General features: G+C 40.0%; 1 protein-coding gene across 1 annotated transcript in view; it reads left to right on the top strand.

Moving 5' to 3' along the window:
* The window catches only part of LOC118288013 (urotensin-2 receptor), a 40971-nt gene extending 34423 nt beyond the window's left edge, over positions 1-6548 (top strand). Inside the window, exon 4 of the mRNA XM_035613749.2 lies at positions 3095-6548. The gene's annotated coding sequence lies outside the window, so the exon portion shown is untranslated. The remainder of the gene's footprint in view (positions 1-3094) is intronic.
* The last annotated feature ends 5464 nt before the right edge of the window (positions 6549-12012 follow it).

Genomic DNA, 12012 nt, shown 5'->3' with positions numbered 1-12012 from the left:
CTTAAGTCACCAATTAATAATGACTGTTATACCATTACTGAACACACATGGAATATTTAAGCCAAGTTGACTTGGTTTCCTCTGTATATGTGTGGCCAGCAGGAGCCATGGGTGTTTTTGTGCATGCTACGTTCCGACTGTCACAGCCTAAATCATATTTTCCTGTGGCCTTATTAAAGCAAAACTAAAACAAACTAAAAAATGACTAAAACAGGCAAATTGACATTGGCATTGAGCAGAGAGCATCTTCCCAATTCAACCAAAAGGAATATACCAAGTTGTAAGGAAAGTATTTGTGAGGCAGTGCGGCAGACATCTCCTGATCCCTTACAACAAGACGTGGGACTGGCCAGCGTACAGCTAAACATCTAATGTGGAAACACCAAGGCTATTTAATAAGCCCAAATATTTTCAGACAGTGTTGAAATGAATCACTGTAGCTGTAATTTGACACAAGATAAACTTTATTGATTCTATGCAGGAAAATTAAACTGTCACAGTTGATAAAGTGTAAGAACACAGTACAGATGAGTCACCTTTGTAGGTATTTTGTAACCGAGAGGGCTTAGACGGCGGGATTCCTGCTACAAATAAAAAAGGATTGATACTGTATATTTGTTGGCTACGGACTTCTGCACCCATAATTGAACTGCTTAATGGAACTGCTTAATTACTCACAATTGTTCTCATGAACGTCATGAACCAAAGGTGACTTTGGAAAACATGAATGAATAAACCAGACATTATGTGTTTGTGTGTAATGTGAATACTGTTTGAATTTGAACAGGACCAAAGATTAGTCTCTCTGTAGCGCAAAGTATTCTCCTGAGAGCGTCTCTGCGTCACAGGCTGAAACAGAGGACATCACCATGCTCAGTCATCCACCGTTCCACAGTGGAAACAGTGGGACATGTTGATTTTGGCACATGGGAAGCTTAAAAAATATCCAAACATGGAGCCTCTGGCCAAAGGTTTCAATCATTAAGCTTATCGTGAAGTTCAGTCGGTCCTCTGATTGTGGCAGCGGGTATTAGATTAAAGGTCAAGTCAAAGAAAATGTTATGTTGAATGGAAAAGTGTGTGTGGATACTCTCTTTCACCATTTTTCATGCAAACAGAAAAAGTAATAAAGAGTTGGAAAAAACAGGGATTGTGTGTGTGTGTGTGTGTGTGTGTGTGTGTGTGTGCGGGGGTGTTTGAGCCAATCCCAGTTGACATTTGGACTGGCCAGTCACAAAGATTTACACCTATGGGCAAATTAAGAGTTGGCAATTAACGGACTGGGGGAGGAAGCTGTAGCAACCGGGAAAAAACAACAACCCACGCAGTCATCGAGCAGAACATGCAAACTCCAAACAGGAGGCTGTGAGGCGACAGTCCCCTCAGTGTTACTGCTAAGATCAGCGGACTACCTGCAATCTCCGACCTCATGTTTAGAGTATACACAGACATGTATTAATGTAGTGTATAACGCAAACCCTGTCTGCTGTAAGCTAAATCATGAACCACACTGTCAGAGAAAATAAGATGTCGTAAAATATATCCAGCAGCATTAACGGTATTTTTTCCCCATTGTTTTGTAATTACAAAAAAGTATGATTTTTTTAGTTTAAAAAAAAAGGTTGGTTGAAAAGGAAAATTAAGTTGAGGGAAGAGTTAAAAAAAGAGGTGATGCTATTTTGAGCCCGCTGCCACTTATGCATACTTTTATTCATTGAAGAAAAAGGCCCGACATGAACCCCCACTAAAGGAAGTCGAACCAGGAATCAGATGGTTATAAATACTGCAATATTCAATACAAGCACTGTCACAGGCCATCTCATTGTGCTTGATGAATGAATTTGCATGTGACCTATACATCTAGGCGATGTGTAGAAATATGCACATCTAGGTGTGTAAGAGAGAGAAGACATTCAAAGTTGTCATTAAATATTCAACGTCAGGGTGAAAAGCCCGCCACCACATATAAGGAGGTCATAAAGGTTCAAATGGATTTATATTATAATGGGTAAGGTCCTCATAGCATCGCTATTGGATATACAAAGTCGGGGAGAAGTGATTAACACGCACTATATTTTCAAATAATATTGCAGCAATTTTCATTAATTAGCTATGTGTCCTTGAAGTAGTGATGTAGCATGACCACACACTTTTATGGATGATGCCTTGAATTAGTCTGTAGCTCCGCCACGAGAGCAGAATTCTAATCCGGGAGGAAAACATGTGAAAAGGAACTGGTTTGACGGTGTGGCACAGAGAGAAAAGAGATATTATGATTTTTAATTTTTGTTAATACCTTGCAGCCTCACAGGTTCTCAAGCTAAGCATTAGCTTCCCCAGCTTTGATTACATGAAACATGTTGGCTTTGGAAAGTTAAAAAAACTTTATTGAACATAGCGCCCTTAGTTTCAAAGTCCAAAAGGTTGACGGTGTTTCAGATCCTCCGTGTCTCCAGAAGTAGAAGGTCATTGTAGCAAATGAATAAGTCATCCAACCTGTTTAGAGATGAAATAGCTGTGTCTCAGCATTTTGAGGTAAAATGATCTCCGACAACTGAAAAACGTTTCTTTCCGTCAAAAACTCACAAAGTCAGCTCTGAGTTTAATACAAGGTCTGTGTGTACAGCTCCGCCACAAACTCCATACTGGAGCAACCCGGTACATCTAAAGTGATTATACATAATGTATAAGGATAAATTATGTATTTAGGTTTATTAAAAGAATTCTCGAGGGATGATGGCAGTGAAACCGAAGATACTGTCTCAGATACTGTTCATGGTTAATCTGATACTGCCAGGCAATCCTGTTAACTGTGCTCCCTAAATCGCACAACAATTTCTCTGCAACTGAATTCTCTGTGAGTACGTGTGTGCGTACGCACCCCCCCCCCCCCCCCAACACACACACACACACACACACACACCCAAAAAAAAGGCTGTGGATTAATTTCTATATACACGCAGGAACTGATAACTACTTGGCTATTTTTACCCACATGCTGTTTCCAACGAGAACATGCTCTGCAAACAGTGCGTGTGGAGGATTTACACCCGCAGTATTAATAGCCACACTCTGTCCTGTCTCCCCCTGATAGGTATGATGTGAAAGCTGCGCCGCCCGAGGAAGAACAGTAGAGGAGCCACCCGCCACCACCACCACTGCGAAAGAGGACAAAGACGAGAGAAGTGCCATTTGCATTTGCAGTTCAACACGCGTGGACACAACAGCGTTGAATGGGCAACAGCGCCGAACGGCCGACTGCTGCTGTTTGAGACCGTGTTTAAAATAGACGCCCCTCACGTCTGTGTTTTATTTGTCCCTCGCAGGACCTCCTGTGGCTCGAGGAAGATCAGCGTCTTAGGGAAACAAAATAGTGACTTCCCCCTGTGTTTACCCTCTGTCCTTCTCATGCTGCATTGTGGCGGCCTGCGTGTGAAAGTGTCTCTGAAACTGTTATTTGCTTGTGGTTGACAGGGAGTAGTTGACCCCAAGGAAAGGTAAGGACGACATTACTGAGGCATCAGTGATTTGATTTTCGAAAAAAACGACAACATAGTAATTTTAACATCAGTCAAGAGGAAGTGAAAAGAAAAAAAAAGAAGTCTGCGACATATTATAAATACATGACGGATGAAAATGGGGCTGCATCTGTAGCCAATGACTGCTTTGGGAGGACATCTTGTTTTTACTCTAAAAGAAAATATGTTAGGAAATATGCTTATCCGCTTCTTTGTGAGTTAGAATTGGATACAATTCACGTTATCTGAAATGTTAATGTCACGTTAGCTTAGCTTAGCATCCCTTTCACAGTGCAGACATGAGAGTGATGTCGATCTTCTCAACTCACTCATGGCAAGAAAGTAAATAGCATCATTTACCAACCTGTCAAATAATTTGTTTGAAGAAAAGACAATGTGTAAACAGAAAATAGTCCTGACTTATTGATCTGAATGGATATGCTTGTTGCTGCGGTGAAAACATTCAACTTGACTTGAGAAAACATAATGTTAAAATCATTTATTGCTCTGCCTGGACTTCTTGCACCCCCACCAATGAAGCTACTTTTTTAGTGCACTGCTGTTTTCTGGCCAAATACCCAAAACACTATATTGCTCTTACCTTAAACGAATTCCACAAAAACACCAAAACCAACACGAAATTGATCCAAAGATTCGTCATGTCTAGCCAAAGCCAATACTGCACATCATATTCCTCTGTGCCACAGTGCTCCATGTTGTCCAAAAATGATTCAAAACAAACAGAATCAATGAGCATCATTGTTTAAGTGATGACTACACACTATAGGTTATTTTTACAAAGTCCCACCTACACCATCCTGCTGCCAAATACTCACTATAGAGCACCAGACGTGTACTAACAGAGTCTAGCTGTTTTTGGGAATTAATTTTGACTTTTTCAACTACGTTCTTGACCCCTTTTCATCTTGAGTTTGAACAGATTAGGTGAGTGATAGAGAGAGGTTGGAGGTTTCCAGAGGTTTTCATTTATTTAGAATAACGGCAGTCTTAACATGAGTGCAAAACAAGATTTTCCTTCAGTCAATGAATACACTAAAAACTTGTAACCACTACCCCCAAAAAATGTTAAAAAAAAAAAGACAAATCAATGGTGTGTTTCATCTGATGTGTTTGGAGATATTTGAATTCCTTTTGCATGTCAATGCTGTTACTGAATGCTTCTGTGCAACGCTATCGCCGACTACATCATCCCAACTAAACACTGAAAAAACCAAAGGCGCATTTTGTGTGTCTTTGTGAGGCTCGTCTGAGGCCTCTGTTGTCATCTCTCGTCAGGTTGATCATGCGACGGCTTCAACTGAGACATTTAAAAAAAAAAAAAAAGGGAAACAAAGGGTGTGAGCAGAGCGACAGGTACAGACCAAGCTGTTAAATATCTATCGATTCAACTCTCAGAGCAGCTGGACACAATTAAGCTGCCAACATTGCCTGGCTGAGGATTATTTAACCAACCAACCTATCCTCTGAAGAAATCTTCTTGGATTTGGGAGGAGTGTATGCAAGAGGTTGAAAATATGGGAGAAAATCCTATTGATCTCACCATGGGATCTAAAGATGTTCAAGAGCCTTTTTTTTTTAAGATATCCCCTGGCTTTGTACACAGTGTACAGAAAACCAGAGAAATCCACGCTATGCCAATATGCAGTGAAATAAACCCTTATTGATTGAGTCTCCCATGTCATGAATAAACCAATTGGCTGCAAATACTGCCTGAGAAAGGTTCGGCTGCTCTCTTTCCTCTTAGACTGAGCAGCGAGTTATTTAGAAATACATGAGACAGAAGTGATAATCCTACTCAGTGAAAAAGCAACCCCTTTCAATTCTTGTAAGGTTAAATACATGAAGATTATACGGTAAATCTTGTGTAATAGATACATTAGTATTATACTTAAGCCAAACCTCTTAGGTGTGAGACAAAACATACCAGAGCATTTCATCGAAGGTGCAATGAAAATAATTTTGAAGAGACAGGCAAGAAAACAAAAGCTAATATTCATACAGAAAGAGAAGTGAACCTCAGAGGTGATTGCATACAAAGTACACAGGCGGAGGTGTCAAGAAAAATTAGACAGGAATTTACGAAGGGCGGCAGGAATTTTTGCAGAGACATGTTGAAAATGTTACGACTCCAGCAAAAGGATTCTCACAAATCCTGGAGCTTAATGAATCTACTTCATAAATACACAAACAACAGAGACAATACAGGGTTAAGCGCTAGCAACAGACACTTGCTTGTTCACAGCTAACATATGTGCAATGACTAATACATGTGAATGACACATGGAAAATGTTGCCGTCCTTCCTCTTTTGACTTGCGGTGATGAGAGCCGTGAGACTCAATCACACTATGTTGGCCCGCGACCAAAGACAAAGAGGTAAAAGTAACAAGTACAGTGGCATTAAATCGAAATCCAATTCCATTCGAGCCCTAAAAATATTTACTCTTAAAAGTCGAGATGAAGGAAAATCTGGTTTTCCTGACAGTCTTTTTATCCAGGGTACTTATAAATGTCACCCTGCTTAATTTGTTTGCGTGGTTTATATCACCTCTATCTCTAACCCTTACATACTTAGACTATGTGAATTACATAGTTTAGAACATACTTCTCTGTGCATGTTAATGTGGCCACTCAGGACATTCATCTTGGAAGCTGTTACTGTCGTAGCTGACCATTGCTTTAGTACAGAGCATAAATCACTACCTGCTTAATTAGGCTGTGATAGGATGAAATAAGGGATCTCACACACACAAATACACACTCTCTCACACACACACACACAAACACACACACACACACACACACCCTGTTAGGTCATGAGGGGTTTGTTTGCCCTTGGCTGGTGTGTGTTAACTGCATGTCCCTGTGTGTGTGTGTGTGTGTGTGTGTGTGTGTGTGTGTGTGTGTGTGTGTGTGTGTGTGTGTGTGTGTGCATTGGTGCAAAACTGATGCTGTTATCCTGTAATTCTCTGACAACTGAGTGATGTACATCATGTGCACTCTGATTAAAAAAATACACAGCTTGACCTCTCTGGCTCATTGTGTGTCCTTGGTAGTATAGATGTTAATCTGTGTAATTAATTGGGTTAATCATACTTCCTATTTTTCACTGTACCACTGAGGGTTTATCTGAAGGAACATCCTCAACGATGCGCCAGAAAATTTCCTCATGAAACATTCTTCATTAGGTCAAGTCCTGCTGAGATGTGCTGAGGTCTGACTGGAGGGAAGGATATTAAAGGCACAGATTAGCAGAGAAAGCCAGTTGCACATCTCCGGGTCTTGAAAGAGATAGAATGCAAAAGAAAATTTGAAGCTGTGAGGATAAAGCATCTATTTGTTTATTCTGAGATCTTACAATTATCTTAATTGTATGTTAACAATGGAGCATTTGTATTCGTGGTAATAATACTTAATTTATATAGCACTTTTCATGACATAAAAAAGAAAATACACAGAAATAGATGAATAGATATATAAAAGAATTAAAGGAGGAGAAAAATTATTGGTGGCTAATTATGATAAAAGAAGACATTGAGGTGATGTCTTCTGACATGACATGTAGTCTGGGGAAAGGCCTGCTAGAGCTTCATAACGTAAAGATAATGTTCTCTTATTTCCTGGTTCTTTGAGAGAACGCTATAGCTGATGTGCTGTGTATGAGCTGGAGACAGTTGATAAATAAAATGAGTTATTGAGATGCCTAGAGGCAAAAGCATGTATGAGAGTCTGTGCACCTCTGGATGAAGGAAACAATCTAATCTTGCAAAATTGCTGAATTGACCGATAGTTCATAGTCTTTGTGTTATTGCTAAAATGTTTACAGAGAAGTCAGGTTTGAATCAAAGACTGCTCAGAGGTTATCTAAGGCTCATTTCAAAGGAACAACCCCTAAAGATAAAGACGTGTTAGATAATAGTTAATTGGCCAAAGCAAAAATGTAAGAAGAGGGGATGATTTCAATCCATTAATCTTGCTCGGCAGGTCTGATTGGCTTCTGTGTTGCAATGAACTAGAAAAACCTAAGATTCATCACTATGCACTAATGTAAACTGAGGTGGCAGGATTTGGCTTCTAACGCTGGCAACCACTTGCAAAAAAGAAAAATGGCATCTCTCATTGGAAGAGACCTCACGGGAATCAGGGGTGCTATGAATATGACAGCGACTTTGGGTTGTGTGATTGTGCAGCAATATGTGAGAAGTATTCCATTCTTTCTTCCTATACAGTGCCTTAAACATGTTATGAAAGCCCCTTTGTGACCTTAAAATTGAATATTTGATTAAAAAACTTTCCATTTTTGTTCAGCACATCAACAGTCTTCCAATGTCCCAAACACAGTGCCCACGGCGGTGTTTTTGTTAATGAAGGACAAGCTCTGGAAGTTTAAAGAGTGCCACTCTGTCCATGAAGTGCCAGCGCGTCACTTCATGAGATGAGTGGCCATCTGCTCCGCAGAACGTGAGAGAGTCTAATGAGTCAAGCTGCTGATTAGCCTGAGAGTTATTCCAAACATTGTCAATGGTCTGTGAAGTGATTGGCCGCAAGTGCTGAGAGCCCCTCAGATTAGAGACCACGCACGGGCACCAGACGACCATTGAAGAGGATGGCGAGATGGTCAGAAACTTTTTTTAGGAAGCTGATATAACAAACAAAAAGAAATGACAGGGTGGCATTTGAAAGTGAGCTATTCAAAAGGTAATATAATAGCAGCTAAGTGTTACTTGATTAGGAACGGTGAACTTCTGTAAAAATTAATACATAGGAGTCTGCTATTCTTTAGTACACTATACAAATGTTACTGCTACATGGATTATACTACAGTATATAGTCCATGGTCAACTGCTTAAAACGTTATAAAGCTGTTAATTAGCAGTTAGCCTTCTGTCCCTGACTCATTTACACGTAGCTACACACTTCTTGTAGTGTTACCCTATGTTACTACCACCACCATCTCCGTCTCGCCTTAGTACAATCCTCTAGATTTTGTAAAAATTGAGTCACTGATATCTTGTGATATTGTGCAGATCACAACGACAAATAGGAAAACGCAACCACAAATGGAAAAAACACAATGGCAAATCACAAAACACAAAACACAACAATAAAACAGAAAACATAACGGCAAATCACAAAACACAAAACAAGACAAGCAAAATATGTAAAAGCTAAGAAGATGTTGGTGTGGTAAACACACAACTAAGCTGCTCCCATCAAGATAAACCAATCCAAAGATAGACTAGTGTGGCTGTGAAAGTATGACAATAATAAATATTAATATAGTGAGAATAACAAATAATTTAAACTAATCTTTTCAGAGGATTGCATTTGAAAATTAGCTTGGCAGCTAAGGCTGTCAAATTTATAGAAATGTTGAGTGATGTGTAGGGTCCTCAAAGCAGCAAAAAAAATAGATATAATATATACTTAATATTCTATTTGCTTGCTTGCCAGCTACATCTATTATTATGAGAGGATTTGTCCGAATGATTGGTGATCCCAACATTACTTGTGGTGCAACCAGCAAGTCAAAGCTGCTACTGTATATATTTTGTGAAATATGTCATCAAATTTGGTATATAGATTTTCTAACCCCCACCGGATGAATTGTATTAGATAAGTTAACTTTGCACCTCGCACCATCTCCTGTCAGAAATGTCTTAGCTGTGAGTGCAATCATGCTAACATGCCATGACGGTGATTGTGGTTATTATATTGTCACCTTGTCTCTGTGAGGATGTTAGCAGGCTGACTTTGGCATCTAGCTCCAAGAACACCTTTACCCGAATACAGCCTCACAGAGCCGCTAGTGTGTATGTCGATCATAGTGATGAATTGATTGATAATTATTATTGGTCTCTGATAACCTGTCTGATCAACTTAGAACTCATTATTTTTTGGTTGTTTATAAAGTCCCCCAGATTCCACCATGAGTCCACCACCTGGGTATTCAGTGTTTTGGTACATCCCTTTGTATGGCAATGGGAATTTATCTAAAGGGTAAAAGCCAAGGGAGGTTATCAATGGTTCTATGTACACAGATGGAACTGGAACTTCCTGTGTGTCCAGGATCACATCAGGTTATCAGACAGAAGAGGAATGGTTCTGACATCGGCCTCTCTAAATCAGGATTTCCCAAAGGTACGGCCTTATCTCCTTTTATTTAATTAGCACACAGCAGACTGTGGGCAAACGTTTCTGGTGATCTCTAAATATTGTCTGCCCTTGGATAACTCAAATGACAACGTACACCAACTGTATGTAGAGAAAAGGCAAAGAGATCTGCCAGCTGTGACGGTACCCCCCAACAAATTCTCTTATTTCTGTAATTCTTCTGGCAGTGACTGTGCAGCATCAAGCCATTCCGTCAGAGTCTATGAATGAAGTTTTTTTGTTTTTTTCTCCCGTTAGCACTGTTGCTCTGATATGGTTGCCTCGGTAACAAATACAGACTAATGAAATCATGGCCATGTGTGTGCAGGTAAAAGTAATGTACCACTCTGTGTGATATACAGTAAATAGCCATCAAAGTCGAAAAAGAGAGAAGATAAATGACAATCTCCCCCTCCTGTGAAAGGACACAGGCATCTGAGCATCTGAGCTAAAAGGATTTCTGCATGGCTGAGTGGAACATGAAGAGAAACACTCATTGAACTTGTTGCACAAGGTTCATAACAGCTAAAATCTTGGAAATTACTTAAATTAACACCCTTTGTGTGAGATATAATTTAAATATATAAAACAGGTATAAAACACATTCATATAATCGGACACTATAAAACACAGTTAATGTTGCTTTTTTTTAAAACTCCAGAAGACTTCATGCAAAAGGGAACACTGAAATTCCCTTTGAAAGGAATTTTCAGTAGTTGGAAGAATTTACTGCAACCTCAAAAATATTTCATTTTACATTCTGTATGGGATGTTTTTGATAGAGTTGGCGCTATCATCAGGTGTCATGTATTTATCTGTTATGACCAAATACAATAACTCTAATAACTTGTGAGTGTTTTTTTATGGGAGTAACTGTCAAGCAAAGATCAGACATCTTTCTGTAATATGGACATTTCCTGTGTGGCGCTTACAAGCTCTAAGTGGACGACTTATAGCATCAGCACTGATGTAAATGTCCTCATATGCCCTTCTACTCGTGCATTCCTTCAACTTTCAGTAACACCGCAGGGGCAGAGCATTTTTTCTTCAGCGTCTATGAATTCAAAGGGGAGCCGCACTCATCTTTCCAGAGTGCGTTCACAGGATTAAGAGAGGCTTGCTCCAGATTTGTAACGTTTGGTAAAAAGTGGATACATATCCTGAAAAATATCCTCATGCAATGTCACTTGAGCCAGCGTGGGTTGGGTCTAAAAAATGAAAGGTGAAATGTGGATCAGCTGAGAAAACGTGGGTGGACAAAGTCAATGAAGGACAGTAAACACTGCCCTGATGTCCCCGAACGAGGCACCAAACCCACACGGCCCATCACCACGTGGGTTGGTGATGGTGATGCGGATTTTCTTCAGAAATGTAGTTTTGATGCAGTAGTCATAGAAACTGTGACAGTTGGCACTGACAACATGAAGCGTAGCTTATCGTTTATTCATTTAAATGCCTCGCGCACTCCCAAAAATGAAAACAAGTCACTGAATGCAGCAAGTTTCTCATTATTCTTAGGTTTTCAATTTGTTGGATGCATGTCTACATCTCTCTGCAGGCTTCACAAGCAGACTGGTGGAGTTACTCCCCAGAGCTGCCACTTCTCCACACAGCAGCTGCAACCGCAACAACAGCAGTAAGTGCAGGGTCATTTTTCAAAGCAATTTAAACAAACACACACACCAATTTATTTGCCCCGCATCCCCACACCCACCGCGGTATATTTGAGATCAGATTAATGAATGCACTCGTGGAAACACTGCTCGACCATGATATGTGACATTTGTTGACAAGAGGTGATTGCAAAATAACAGAGAGCGCACGCCACAGAAACACAGGCTCCGCTGGAGCCGGCATGGTTTAGAAGTTTAGATAGTGGATCAATTTATACAAAATGTGCCGCGACACTAATTCCGGGTCACAAATGTCAGCCATAAGTGGTGAAGCACTTAACGGCTACATCAGCTAAAAGGGTTCAAGTAGCTGTTTCTATGACACTTACTGAAAGGCCCCCTATATTCTACGAGTAGAAAGTATTTTCATACATCTGTGTTGTGATGACTGCAGCCTCTATACCCACTTCTCTCCGGTTTAAATTTTTTGTTTTTATTATTATTTATTTCTTCATGTCAGTAATGTTGTTGACAGTGCTTAAAAGAACAGGAAGTCGAATTCTCAAGCCCATTCATCACCATGGTCAACAGAGATAGACCGCTGAGAACTACAAACCAGGTAGTTACGTAATTCACTTCTCAGTTTGAGCGCATGTTAAAAACAACCCTCGACTTCTTACTTACCAGCTGTATTTATTGCAGCTTAGT

This window comes from Scophthalmus maximus, chromosome 16, assembly GCF_022379125.1.
Source record: "Scophthalmus maximus strain ysfricsl-2021 chromosome 16, ASM2237912v1, whole genome shotgun sequence".
Lineage (NCBI taxonomy): Eukaryota > Metazoa > Chordata > Actinopteri > Pleuronectiformes > Scophthalmidae > Scophthalmus > Scophthalmus maximus.
This window is presented reverse-complemented; position numbering and strand designations above follow the sequence as displayed.